The following is a 15,515-nucleotide window of genomic DNA, read 5'->3' on the forward strand; positions in this document are numbered from 1 at the left end:
TCGTCAAATAGGGGTACCCAGTACACAGTCAGCGTCTGATACACCAGTGCTATTCCCCATCGCTTTTCAGTGACTTCAGTATTACACAGGTCTTCTATGAAATACTTCTGCCACAATTCTTAGTGACTTATACAGTATTATTAAACTTGTTATTAGGACTTTAGTTTCCTCGCTTCTATCAGGTACTTACCCCGGGGGCCCCGACCTGTTCACGTGGTGCAGCGAAACCCATATCCTGCTTGGAGGATTCACTGGTGAATACCATGAGGTGGACTAGACTCTCACCGACACCTGAAAGTGGCATATGAGGAAGTGCTCACCCTAACCCTCCAGCCACCGAGCTATGTACAGAATCCACATTATACCATGGCGTGGTGAGGATGACGCTGGTCATGAGCCCCAAGATTTCTGTTGCCGTCCCTACGATCATGACTAATAAATTATCAGATTTGAATTTCATGTCAAAGGTTTTAATTTCGCAATATACAATAAAAAGTGTTATTGTGATGTAAATAGGAAAATAAATATTTTACTATTTTGCATATTTTTTATAGTATTCAGAGCTGCAACTTTGTAGAGCTCTAGATTGAGACACATTTTGTTGAAACAGTTAACACTAAGTCCTGCAGAGAAGCTGATAAGTTTAATTGCCGTTTTGCAAGCATAAGACAGCAGACAAATCAATAAAATCGATTTGCAAATCTTCAGTGAGTTGTACATTTAAAAAATTGGGTGAACATAAATAAAAAAATACTACAGATTTTTTTTCTTAGTTTTATACTGTGGAAACTTTGAAATTAATTCTCAAAGAAGAAATTCCATTTTAAGTAGACCAAGTTGTATAATAGGTAACAAAAAGTCTTGATGATTACAGCCGTAAAGGACGACCATAATGTTGTCTGTGAGGGATTTCTGCAATGTATCACTGTCTCTAGATAGAAAGATTATGATGGCTATTGATTACTTGTCTTTGCGGCAAAGTCTTTTAGAAATTACATACAGTGCTTCCTTCAGTTTTCAGAACCCGGCAATTTACTAATTATGAAGAGAAACTGGAATGAGGGTACGTGTCCTCACACAAGTTGCTTGGATAGAGCTTGTTATCTGTAGAACAGACAGGAAAAGCCATGTGTTTGATAGCACTTTACCATTTATATATATATATTTGGTTTTGAAGCATTAAACTGAGGACATTTTACAGTGTATGACCTAACTAGGCTCTCAGTCCAGAACTAAAGGGAATGTTGGGATATCGTTTATATCTCGGCTGTCGTGATGCCAGTACCAGTATCCTGACCTCTAGCATCCCGACGATAAGTATTGGGGTTAGGGGGAGAGTTAGGATTATGGGTTAGGGTTAGGCTGTGTGTGTGTGTGGGGGGGGGGATTAGGGTTAGGCACTAGGCGGAAGGTTAGGGTTAGACTGCGGGCGGGGTTAGGTTCTGATGTCATTGACGGAACATAGTATTTGAGTCACAGTCATACGCTAATGCTGCTGTTGCCGTCTATGTGTATGCAGCTGCATTGCAAAAATATGTAAATGTCGTAGCTGCCCGGAGATGTATTGAGACACGCACCTGCGGCTTTGCAAATCCAAGCCTCTGCGTTAAAAGGCTGCAGCATCTGCGTACAAGATGCAGCAATGATTGCAGATCATTCGATTGTCGCAGTCATAAATAACCTTATGGTCACGCAGAATGGATGTGGGAACTGAGATGCCGGAGCCCTATTTCTTGCATACAGGATCGCAGTTGCAGGTTGTGAAACGCCCCCTAAACGGTCATGAAACTGCTTTCTTTGCTGCCACTCCGATACCTCCCTGACTGTCAATGACACTGACAATAAATCCTCGCTATGATGTGGATGTACCTTGACGCATGCGCAGTGCAACTTAGACGCATGGGCAGATTGCTGATTATCGCTCAACTGCGAAAATATCGGCATAGCGTATAACGCTGAATCAGGTCCGTAGTGCACAGGTTCTCAAACTTGGTCCTCAGGACCCCAATCAGTGCTTGTTTTCCAGGTCTCCTCACTGATCACAAGTAAAATAATTATCTCCACCTGTGGATCTTTTAAAATGTGTCAGTGAGTAATGACTACACCTGTGCACCTGCTGGGTGACCTGCAAAACGTGACCTGTTTGGGATCCTGAGGACCGAGTTTGAGAACCACTGCAGCAGTGCGTTGCATAAGTTGTGTAACAGGCCACTCTCCAGCAACCATGAATTAACCTACACTTTTGACAGTGTGAACATTTTATGCTGGTTCTCTGATGTGTCAATGATACTTCTATAGACAGATGATGTGGCCCATTGGACTAACACCATAATGCAGTCCTCACACATCACTACAGTCACTACAATCATTGCAGCTAATCACATTACAACACATAGGGCCTGATTCATAGATGGACGCAATGTCGATGTTGCACGCAGCGGAGAGATATTTTGCCACTGCGCATGCGCCAAAGCTGCACTATGCACATGCAGGGATGGATTAGTCGCATAGAGGATTTATTTGCAAAGTGAGTGACAGGCTGTCAATGTTTGGGGAAGGTAACGGGGTGGTTATGAAAATGCAGACGTGTTGGGAATGTTTTCCGGGCAAGCTTTAGTGTGCCTAATCTATTTTTGTGATGCAGATAAAGATCTGAACACATTTATGGTCACATTTGTGCAAAAAGATAGAACTATGGGTCTGATTCAAAGTTGTGAGCAAACCCCATGATGATTTGTGTACAACTCCGATTGCTCTGCGCAAGTCTCTTTCTGCGACTACGGTCGCACTGCCCCTAAGCCGAAGCGTGGTTGACATGCTGCGACGTTTTGGGGGCGAGGAAAGAGCGGGGGAGCAACTCCCTTATTTTCTGGGAGTGGCAAGACCTGTGTCTGTGTTTTCCGAAGCAGATTTACTGGCCTCGGCTGCGTAGCTGCGATGGCCATTCTGAGTCGCCTTAGGCTCACTCAGCTGGCCCATGCCGTGACTGTTAGTCATGACGGTGATCCGATGCTGCATCTTTGGATACAGCACTCGGATCTGAGATGCCGGCAGGGGGCGTCTTTTGTCCTCAGGTACCTCCTGCGGCATTAGCATCGCTGCTGCGTCCAAAGGATGCTAATAGCATACCCTCCGAATCATGCCCTATGCTACCTTCTGCACAAAAGTGTATTAGCACGAGAATGCACACCTCCTCCCACCTCTGTGTAGCACCCTCTCTACCTTCTGTCTGCAGTACCACCTTCCATGTGATACTACCGGTAGATGGCATATGAACAGAAGTTAGCAATGGCTCTGGCACAGTGTCTGTCTTTACTGTCACCTGCGACAGTGCCATCTTTCCAAATATAGGGGGTCCCACTGCAGACACACCGCCTGTTCTGGGTGCAGGGTGTCCGGTGCGAGACCTCCTTGACCTAGAGGCTATGTGCACCACACACCATGCACCCATTATAAATACACCACTGCTTCTGTAAAGTCAAGCAGCATGATGGCATACATATGCAGAAACAAAGGTTCTCTGTTTCTATAAGTCTTCATATGTATCAAAGCTTGATGCGAGATAAAACTGTGAAATATATATCACCAACCAATCAGCTCCAAACTATTCTTTCTTAAACACAGCCTGCTAAATGTAAGTTAGAAGCTGATTGGTTGGTGATATATATTTTACAATTTTATCTCACATCAAGCTTTGATACATATGCCCCTAAAACTTATTTACGAATGGTATTTTTTTTCACATCATGATCTCCGACTGATCCAACCTCAGTTTGCCATTACCTTCATACGGTATACCCTAAATGTATATTTCTATGTACAATTGCACAGATTATAGGACACATTTGCAAATGGAAAGTCTAACTGAATATAATGGAAAAAGAAAATGATAGTATAATGATTATATTGGTACTATAGTATGTAATAATAATGTATAGTGAAAACACCCCAACAGTAACATATTGGATGATGTTTGGTACTAAATGATAATGAAAGGGGTCACTGTATGCAGTGTGATGAAGTAAGGATGAAAAGGGGGGACACGTGAAGGGGTTAATGAATTCAAAACACTGAAAGACTTGACTAAAAGATATGTTAGTATTAATTCCTTGTGCATCAGCCCCCAGTAGGCTAGGAGGGAGCTGTATGCACCTTGGTAATATCTGAACTTTCTACCCCGAGGATACAGGCCCTTCTCATGCACTGGCTGAGGCAGCATAGCAATGTGTCCGGCTACTTCTGTACATGACTAATGAGCTACTCAATGGAATGTAAAGGTCCATCACAGAGACGGCTGCAAGGAGAGAGCCACGTTTGATCAATGATGCCAGCTTAACTCAACGTCATCATTAAAATTCTGAAAATCAATGTTAAAACAATCAGAATTACGCTGTTGTCGGACAAACGAGGATGGGCGGCCAAGATGTGACATGCAGAGACGAAATCTGTAAGATCCAAAGGAAATTAAATTAAATCCCAATTATGAGACCTCTTTAAAACACAGATCAGTGAGGATTTAATGAGAGACAACCTCCACTTGAGGTTTTATACATAAACTGTCACAATGGTTCAACACTGTAGCATTTTATACGTATAACTTCACATTTATAGACATATCAGATATTGTGTATTATAAGAGATACATCATGCAGTCTGCGTAGAGGCACAGCTTCTACATGAAAATAAGTTTAATCTTTCCTGTATATTTAAATTATTATAAGGATGTTAGTTATTTTACAAACAATGTTTACTTCGTTTTTAACAGGTTGGCTTTTAAGCATTTCTGCTTTATTTTTGTACACCCATAAATCATGGCTCTTGTGTTAAATTGTTAGCTAGTTTAAAACAAGCTTTTCATAGGTGCACGCAAATGCTGCCATGGCCACGTCTTTCAGCGGAGCAGCGGCAGAGATAACAAACAAATGTTACTTTATCCCTTCCCCACGTGTGCTACCATGCGCCTGAATGTACAAAGCACTGAAATGCCTACTTTCAACATTGCTGCAGTGTACCACCGCTAGTGATTCAAGACACTCCACCACTAAGTGCACCCAGGGCTGGATTAAGGGTTCTATGTACTAAGCCTTGGAGAGAGATAAAGTGGACGGAGACACAGGCTGTTTTTGAAATATGTCAGGAGCTGATTTTTTGGTACTTTATCTCCGTCCGCTTTATCTCTCTCTCTCCAAGGTTTAGTACATAGACCCTTAAGACCTTTAGAGGCCCTAAACACTTTAAAGATTTTGGTGCCCCATATATCTGTTGCTCCCCAAAATAAATCCCAAAGAAAAGTTATCTCCAAAATTCTCGCTAAGGCCTTTAAAAACCTAATAATTGGGAGAAAACTCCCCCATCTGGCAACACTGTACTGAGGGTCTCATTCAGACCCGCTCGCGAGCGCTGTACGCTCGCAAGCGGGTCAATGTTACCCAAATGAGCATGCGCACGACGGAGGTGCCTCCGTCGTGCGCATGCAAGAGACCCGGCGAGCGAAGGGGAAGCCGTCGCTCGGGGTCTCGCACCAAAGGGGGCGTGCTGTCGATGGTGAGTGACAGCACGCCCCCTTTGGTGGGTGTGCCGGGGGCGTGGCTGCCCAGACGGAGGCGTTCCCATGGGAATGCCTACCGTCTGGGTCTGGCCCCACTGACATCACTAGTGATGTCAGTGGGAGTGATTTTGGCTCTGATAGAGCCAAAAGCATTCCTGGGCTTGCGGCAGCGAGACCCTACCGCAGGGTCTCGTTGCAAGCCCGATGGTCGCGATGGTCACATCTTTTTGGCCGCTCGCATAAGCTGTGGGTGGTCACCCACAGCTATGCGAGCGGCCGGGAGGCCGCTCCATTTTAAGCTAGGCCGGCCCTGATTCAGAGCGAGCGCTCTGGTCAGAGCGTCCGGCTCTGAATCAGGCCCTGAGTGCCGCTGCACTCTCAATGGACGACTGAATGGAACATCCGACATGACCAAGACAGGAACGATCACATGAGCATTGGTGAATCGTGTGGCAGTTTACCTTTTACCAGATTACTAGTTTTGTTGTATTCCCAAGATTAATGTATTTCATTAACCCCTATTATTACTGTATTATTATTTTTATTATTATTATTATTATGTATAGCCCCTTTTTGTGGTACCTGGTTCAGCTGCACCATTTGCAGTTTTGCACCATATGGTCCATGGTAAAACCGGCAATGGAAAATTTCTGTGTTACCCCCCTTCCTTTGATGCCCCAAGTATGTGCTTATTTTGCTTAATGGTTAATCCAGCCCTGAGTGCACCATGGACACTTGCACCTGCCCTATGGTGTAGTGTCTCGATCTGAACATGGCCTCTGAGGCTGCATGTCTGCATCAGCAAACGCAGCCGCTGTTACTGACACGCGGCCGACACTCCCATAACATGCCCTCACAAGTTTTTTGCATGCACTTCTGGCAACCTCCCAGTCACAACCCAGGAACCCCCATCCTCACCATCTCTGATACCAGTTACTACATACGTAACAGCGCATTTGTGTGTACACACAAGGTAACACATGCAGCATAGGGGCTCCCAGAATATTTTGCAAATAAGCACTTAAATAACTGAACAGGTCCTCTGTGTCTTATTTTAGGCACAAAAGGGGACTCATCTAGAATGAAAAATGATCTATGTGCTGACCACACTTACTGTGGATAGAAATCAGTGCGTTCTACTAAAATGCCGTACGTTTTTATACAAGAAGATGTGTTACTTTTGTTAGCATGACCTTAGTGTAATACAACATTTGTTTTATTTGGTTCTTCATTTTAGATTTACTGATCAATTAACAGGAATAGTAACTTCATTATAGTTACTAGTAACATTCCTGTGCTCTAGTTGATGTTACCGAAATTCTCTGGATTGCTGTGATACCTGGAAATACAGCAACTTCCATATATCATAGATGCCACAGTGACCTATTTCAGGCAGTGACCTAATTTAACTTTTTAACATGATTTTCCAAATCAATGAATGTGAATAACAGGAATTAGAAAGGGTGTGTTCTATTATTTCTCAGCTCTTAAGGTTGGAAATTATAGTATATTACACCAAAGACTAGCTTTCTCCAAATGTTTATATTCAACTCTTTCATAGGCAAGTGTTAGAACATTTGACTAGTAATAAGCAAAATGTTTGTTACTCAGGTCTCTAAAGCATTTGTCCTGGAGTGGATGAGAGGGCAGAATTTCATGTAAATTTCGTTCAAACCAAGGAACAAAAATGTTTTTCAGAATCGATGTGTACAGCACTATTTTCTATATGTACAAGAAGCCCTTGGTTCATTTTTTGGAAGGAAAGAGAGACTTAAAAAAAAAAAAAAAAAAAAGTTTATTTTGAACCTTTGAGAAAGGGTTTAATAGTTTGGTTTAAATTAAAACTTAAATAGTTGCAGACTTACAGCCTGGCCCTATATACAGCAACATTCTTTACTAGAATGCCTCTTTTTACCAGTAGCTCTTAATTGCATTACCAATTTGAATTATGGACGAGGTTGAGGATATTACATTATATCCACTATAATGTCAGGTTTAAGTGTATATTATATATAAATAGGCTATTACTTATGTAATTTAATACAAGATTAATTTCTTTGGCTAAAAATGTTTGAGCGCCACTATTTGTTTTCTTCAGTACACACACTATATATATATATATATATATATATATATATATATATATATATATATATATATATATATATATATATATATATATATATATATATATATAATATTATATATACACACACACTCAGGGACGGACTGGGGCTGCTAAGCAGGGGCCTGGCAGTGCCCCTAGGCACTACCTCCAAAGGCACGCATGCCCTGAAAAGGGGCATGGCCTCACCATAAGGGGATGTGGCCTCGCTGCACGTCCCCTTCTTTCAGTATCCCTGGCCAAGCAGATGCCAGGAGACTGAGCTGCTCGGCTGGTTTTTGCTGCCAGACCGGCCCATCTGGCATTTGCCAGATGGGCAGTCTACCCTTAACACCAGATTGGGCACTGCATTTTGCGCGTTGGGCCTGATTCAGTGTCACATGCGTCAGTGTGATTGACTGGCAGGGAGAGCATGGGGAGGTAACTGGGAGTGGCGGCAAAGGAGGCAGAAGTGTCACGACCAATTTAGGGGTGTGTCACAGCCGGCATCTGTGACCCCATAAGCAGTGAAAGTGGCTCCGGCCGCTCAATGGACGAGCCCATTCTGCGTGACCATTAGGGTTACACAGAACTGCGTTAATCGAATGATCTCTGACTGATGCTGCATCATTGCACACAGATGCTTGGATTTGCACAGCTGCAGGGGGCTGTGACATTTGCATATTTTCACACAGTAGCTGTGTACACAGACGCACCAGTGGCGGCACTAACATCCCAGTAGCTGTATACACAGACGCAGCAGTGGCGGCACTAACATCACAGTAGCTGTGTACACAGACGCAGCAGTGGCGGAACTAACATCCCAGTAGCTGTATACACAGACGCAGCAGTGGCGGCACTAACATCACAGTAGCTGTGTACACAGACGCAGCAGTGGTGGCACTAATATCACAGTAGCTGTATACACAGACGCAGCAGTGGTGGCACTAACATCACAGTAGCTGTATACACAGACGCAGCAGTGGTGGCACTAACATCTCATTGTTCACTGTATGCAATTGCAGCACTGTTTGTCTATGTTAAATGCTGCTCAGCAGTGTCACCTTTTATACTCTGCACTAGTTATCAGCTCTTAGTCCTCACATCTTCATTGCTTTGAGCATCTTTATTAATGAGGCCAGATACAGTATATCTCTGAGACACTCTAAAAGTTGGGTACACACATTCGGCCGACCCGCCGACCTATCTGACGATTGGAAGGTGTATACACACTTACAAATTCATCTGCCCGATGTGCCGGGCTTGACAGCTCAGATGGGCGGACATTTAAATTGCCCACCCAGTTGAGCTGTCAATCACCGTTGGGTCCCACAGCATGTGGACGGGCGACTGGCGGATCGACCGTACACACCAGCAGATGACGATACTGTATATCTTTCAGATATATTGGCCATCTGCTGTGCTGCATAGCAGATCGGATAGGTCTGTGATCTACGTCGTTCACAGACATATCCGATGTACACACCCGGCGATGCACTATAGATATATCACCCCGACTCAAATGAGCAATATATCTATCAGTGTGTACCCAGCTTAGCACAGTGTTTCCCTAACTCATTCCTCAGGGAGCACTAACAGGGCATGTTTTCCAGATCTCCTCACAGAATCCCAAGGGAGATAATTTGCTCTACCTGTGGGTACTCTAAAATGTGTGAGCCAGTAATGAATACACCTGTGCATTAACTAGGAAAAATGGAAAGAATGTACTGTTCGTGCTCTCGGAGGCATGACTTTGTGAAATACTGCTCTAGGGGAATGCAATACCTAGGGGTAGATGCAAGTGATTTCAGCACTAAGTGATTTTGAAAAATGTATGGGGAAATGTTACAGTTAAAAACACTGTTGAACAACCAGTGAAAATACGGTATCTGCAAGTATTCAGAAGCTATCACCACTTGCTACATCCAGACATTGCCCTACTGGTTTGACTTTTTCACACACCTCAAGCAAGTCTGTTTTGAAAGTTTGTTTGCAAACATCCCCTCTGTTAATCAAGGTACAGAAAAAATTGCTCAAACACTCCCTCCAGCTGTACCTGCTGACCAAGGGGGGGGGAAGGTATTACCCACGCCGGGAGATTCAATAAACGGATCTTACCTAAAACCCCTGCGCTAATCAGTAACTTCGAGAAGTCCACTAAAAAGGCACCCGCACACGGAAAACCCATTGATTTCAGATTGATCTCTCCACATCGCATGCATGCTTTCAATGTGGAGCTCAAGCAGATCCGATTCACTGTCTTTGGAGGTGCCCCATGATATGCCAGTTCTGAGTATGTGTTCGCACATTGGGCCTGATTCAGACCCGCTCGCGAGTCGATGGTCTGGCAGTGCGCACGCGCGAGCCCCGAAGCGAGTGAGAAATCACTTGCTCCCCTTTGCTCGCTACAAGACTGGGCGGCTGTCAATGTTGATCGACAGCTCGCCCCGTTTTGTAGGCGGGTCGGGGGGGTGGCTGCACAAACAGAGGCATTCCCAAAGGAATGCCTGCCGTTTGTGGGTGGCCCTACTGAGCAGGAAGTTCACTGGGGCTTGCGGTGGATGAGACCCTACCACAAGGGTCTCGTCGCAAGCCAAATGGTCGCGATAATTGCGACCATCGCCAGGCCGCCCACACAAGCTGTGGGTGGTCACCCACAGCTATGCGAGTGGCCTGGAGGCGTTTTTTTTTTTTTTTAAATCTGCCCTGATTCAGAGCGAGCGCTCACACATAGCAAGCGCCTCTGAATCAGGACCATACTCTGTGGAACACCTAACTATCTATCCTTAACACCAGATTGGGCACTTTTTGGGATCATCCCCCAGGACTTGTGTGTAACTAGAGGGTGTTGAAAGTTATTACTGGCAGTAGGTGCAGCGAGCAAGAAAGGCCATATTACAAACTTGGATACATTCAGAACCCCCTTCTATTAGCCTTTTTAAAGCCAAGCTTTTTATCTTTTTAGGATGGAGTGGGTAGGAATTATATTGGAGAGGGAGAAAGGTCGAACATTTCTTTACAGTATGGGAGATCTATATGGTGACACTTTCATCTGTTAAAACCCAAATTCACAGCTCTTTTTCAAATATCACATGGTATATGCTTCGCATGGCGGACGATGACCCTCCAATAGCTATGTAATTTTATATTACAATAATTCATTTTTCTGCGGCATTGGGGGGAGAGGGGTTGAGGCGAGCGAGCACATCTCTTTTGATGTGTTGGACTTTGTTCATGTACTGCATTGATTATTTTTTATGTATTTTTTATCTCCTCATTTTTGGTAAACAAAGTTGTATTGAGCTATAAAAAGATATTTTGTTTAATTCTAAATTTTCAGTGCAGAGGATGTATCTATTGATGATTACTATTTGTTTTATCTATAGGTTTGCTATAGTCACATGTAGCATGCATTGCTTAAACAAAAATATTTTGGAAAAAACAAAAAACATTGATTTCGCAGTTTATGTCTATAATGAGTGGGTTATTGCACGTTAATCCCTGGGGAAAATGCTATTTAATTGAATTGTTGGCCACTGTGAAATTAGCAAATTCATCACCAGGACAGTCTTCTATTGGCAGCAATGTCCTGGCATGACTTCAGTGGTAAATTGCCCCATTAAGACATGTAATCGCTGCGAATAATGTCGATTACACATGTTAATTAACGGGGCAAAAATATGAGGTGTAAAAAATTAAATTAATCTTTGCAAATTAATTTATAATTGATGCTAGAGTATGAATGTTAACAAAACCATTTCAGTAGGCATCTCATTTAAATTAGTCAAAGTCGCAAAAACACTTCACATGCTTGTCTCGTCTTTAGTGGGTACATTTGTTGGAGATCAAAAGGTTATTTGTCCCTGACGGCAATTCTTTAATAGCTAGAAATCTGGGTCTAGAGTAAGACAAGACTGTTGGCTGTGTAAAGGGGAACAGTGAGTTTCACTTTGCCAATCGGACATACAGAAATTGTGCTGATAATATTTTCTTACATACTTTGCCAGCATTCTCCTTTTCGTAAAGGACGGCATCTTAACAATAAAATATACAGTGCATTCCCTTTAAGCCAAAGCATGCAGTAATGTGAGTTAGCACAACTCATTCTTAGTGATACTGTGAGAGCCTTGCACACAGGCTGTCCATCAGAAATCTGTCAGTAAGAAAGTGACAGGAGCGCTGTGACTAGCCTTTGTTGTAGATGCATGGAGAGCGACACACCGAATGCTGGAGATAACTGCCACACTCTCACAGAGCCGAAAGAAACAAACTGTCTGCGTGCTTCACTCACTCTATATTTATTAGTATCTGCTTGCACTGATCTTCAGGTTGACAGGCAAATGAACAAGAAACAGCACTAAGACAAGCAGGAACGTGCTTTCCACTATCGCAGGGAGGCGTGGAGAGATTTCTACTGTTATTTACAGTATTGGGAAATAAATTAGATTTACCTTTTCTCACCACTGTGGAAAACACATAAAAACATTATGGGGGCGCAATGTGAATAGCGGTGTGTTAATTGTCCCCATCGCACCCAGCACTTAGCCAGGAGATGCCGGTCACCGCAGGCATTTAGTCACGATAACTGGCATTTTCCCATTACGCAGTTAGCTCCGCGCTAAGCTGGAAAACAGCATTGAAGTTGGCTTTCCGATCGCAGCTCAGGAGGGTGCTGTTACATGTGCCGCTGCGGCTCTCTGCCTGATTGGCTCTCAATAGTTATCCTAACTACCTGGACTCTGGCTGCTACGTGCAGTTACTCATCTGTTGGTAGTTTCGTTACCTGACCTCAGCCTGAGTGACCAATCACAGGAGACAGGGACGTCTTAAGAGAGGAGAGGGCCCGTGTGCACTCCCTGTGCGGGCCCCCTTCTCTCTCTCCGGTGGCCGCCAGCCGACTGAGGCGGCTAGCCAGCCACCAGAGCCTTAGTAGACTCCGGGCACTAGAGTGTGGCCGGAGTCTACTGCGCATGCGCAGAACGCCGAAAACTGGCCGTGGCGGCCATTTTTCCGGCCTTCTGTTCATGCGCAGTAGACTCCAGGCACACTAGTGCCTGGAGTCTACTGCGCATGCACAGAACACCGGAAAAATGGCCGCTGCGGCCATTTTCCAGTGTTCTGAGCAGCGCAGACACTCGACGTGGCACCACGGACAGGTAAGTCTAAAATAATATGGGTGCAGTGTGTGCGGTGCGGGGCCCCCCTGGACCGTGTGCCCCGCACACACTGCACCCATTATAGATACGCCACTGACAGGAGATCTCTCCCTTTATTAAGGATTCAAGTCAGTTCCTGCCTGCCAGGGATGATATTACCAGTTCCTGCACCTAGTGGAAGCTCACGTGGTCGCTGTATGCTGTGCAGTTCCTTGCTCCTTAACCTTTGTTCCTGTGTCCAGTATCCTGCTATTGAATACCCTTGCTCATAGACTCTGTCCTCGGTGTCCTGTCCCTGCCAGTCCTACTCCTGTGTCCCTGCTGGATTCTGCCTGTTCCCGTGTCCATTCCGGTTACGTGTTTGTGCCTTACTAAAACTCTCCAGCTTACCTTTTCTGTCATCTCCGGTTTGTGTCTAGTCCAGTGTGTACCTGTGGATTCATCCTGCCCAGGGGCAGAACTATGGGAAACAATGGAGGCGCCTGCCGCCAGCACTGAAGGGGCACCTCCTCCATTGCCAACAATATATTCACCCCACTTAGGGCTGTAAATATGTACCCTTAGTGTACCGTCACTGCCGCCCAATACACGGCACCTCTTCCCGACACCTGAGAAGCCACCATAACCATATACCAGTGATCGCGGTGAGCGACAAAATTTGTGGGTCCCAGGGACCCACCACTTTAAAAAAAATGGGGTCCTACCTGACCATTTCTGGGTCCCATCATAATTTATGCTTTAGAGCTCCCCATATGCCTCAGACCTCCCCACATGCCACCACACATCCCCACATGCCCCTAAAATGCAGATCTAATACCCCCAACAGCATCAGATATCCCCACAAGCCTCTTAAATGCATGTCTTAATGCCTCCATGATCTTTCAGGTAATAGGACTTTCCACCTGTGCAGTGCCCCCAGGAGCGGTCCCCCTGTGCAGTGCCCCCAGGAGAGCTCCCCCTGTGCAGTGCCCCCAGGAGAAGTCCCCCTGTGCAGTGCCCCCAGGAGAAGTCCCCCTGTGCAGTGCGCAGTTCAATGAAGGTATCTGCCCCCCTAATAGGTGTGAGTGACCTGGGCATTAGGCCCAAGCCACTAAAGGGCAACTACGTGGGCCCTCTAGTGACCTGGGCCTAATGCCCAAGTCACACACCTATTTGGGGGGCATATACCTTCAATTGGGCCTAATGCCCCCTATGTTGCTGATCATCATTTACTCCCATACGTTACCAGATTTTCATTCTAACCAACCAATTAGTTGGATGGTTGGACAGAAAATCTTACCGTGTATGGCCAACATTACAGTATCTTGACTCAAACTCAGTCCTCAATGCCCCCACATCAGGTGGTTTTCCCCTTCTATCTGGGGTATCAACAGGGCTCCCCACCCCATATCAGGAGGACTCTGAGTCTCATGCTAATTGCGGGTCTTACCTGTGACTAACACATAACTGTATATACCTGAAAAAGGGCATTTTGGGGGGGACATCCTGCAAATTTACTTTAGTAAATAGGTCTAATAGAAATTCACATAACCTATATTAGTGTTTTGATGGATAGATAGGATCATAGAATATGCTGCAATTTTTTTTTTTTTAGTGGGGGCCACCAAATTATAACTTGCCTCTGGGCATCTGGGATGAATTTACGCCACTGATCCTGCCTGTACATCTACATCAAGTACTGGTTCTGCTACAACCTCCAACCTCCATCTGCCTGCCAGTTCAACCATTTCAATTACAGATTCTGCTAAACTCCAACTTGCATTCACCTGTCAGTTTAACAATATCAAGTACTGGTTCCACAGCATTCCCACCTGCATCCTGAGTAGCTGGCCTACCACAATCTATCCATTTCCAGCGTTGCAGGTTCAACAGTATTCCCACCTGCATCCTGAGTAGCTGGCCTGCCACATTCAAGGACATATCCAACATTGCAAGTACAACAATATTCCCACCTGCATCCTCAATAGCTAGCCTGCCACAATCAAAGCCATATTCAACATTGTAAGTACAACAATATTCACACCTGCATCCTGAGTAGCTGGCCTGTCACAACCAAGCCCAAGTCCAGCATTGCTGCTTTGACATTGTTCCAGCCTGCATCTTGTAAAGTTGGTCTGCTACAAGTCCATATCTGCATCCTAACTGATTTTGTGCATATCCACCTGTGCCAGTTGATTACTTCCAGCAGCAGTCTCCAGCAAACACTTGGATTAGCTATTAACCCCTACCTTGCTTGCTGCTTTATTCCAGGTAAGCGAGCTCTAGGGGTCTCATACAAATAGTGCAGGTACATTCATAACAGGTGCGAGCAAAAATCCTCTAGTTGGACTTAACAGCACGATCAATTGAATAGATCTGGGAAGTGGGAACTCGCTCTGAATTAAATCGCCACCTATGGGGACTTCACTGTATTGTGCCAGGGTTGGGTATGGGATTCCAACTGTCAGTATGCCGGCTGTCAGAATACCGACTGTGACATCCCGACTGCCAGAATCCCAACACTAAATGGTAAGTCTCCTACTGCTAACCCCTAACCCTCCCTCCCTGGTGCCTAACCGAAACCTCCCACTCTGGTGCCTAACCCTAACCTCCCCCTCAACGCACCCTAAACCTAACCTTCCTCCATTACCAGGGCCGGATTAAGGGGGGGCGACAGGGGCGGTCGTCCTTGGGCCCCCACACACAAAGGGGCCCCCACTAGCAGCGG

The 15,515-nt window shown here is 45.1% G+C and overlaps 1 protein-coding gene across 2 annotated transcripts in view; it reads right to left on the bottom strand.

The window, feature by feature from the left end:
* Nucleotides 1-14,916, bottom strand: part of LOC148542708 (uncharacterized) — a 233,039-nt gene extending 218,123 nt beyond the window's left edge. The window contains exon 1 of one of the 2 annotated variants that reach the window (XM_088465873.1): nt 14,832-14,916. The gene's annotated coding sequence lies outside the window, so the exon portion shown is untranslated. Of the gene's footprint in view, nt 1-14,619; nt 14,638-14,831 lie in introns of those variants that run through there. The other variant, XM_088465879.1, reaches the window with a different exon arrangement.
* Between the last annotated feature and the right edge of the window lie 599 nt (nt 14,917-15,515).

Source organism: Taudactylus pleione, unplaced genomic scaffold (genome assembly GCF_031769625.1).
Source record: "Taudactylus pleione unplaced genomic scaffold, aTauple2 ptg000009l, whole genome shotgun sequence".
Classification (NCBI taxonomy): Eukaryota; Metazoa; Chordata; class Amphibia; order Anura; family Myobatrachidae; genus Taudactylus; species Taudactylus pleione.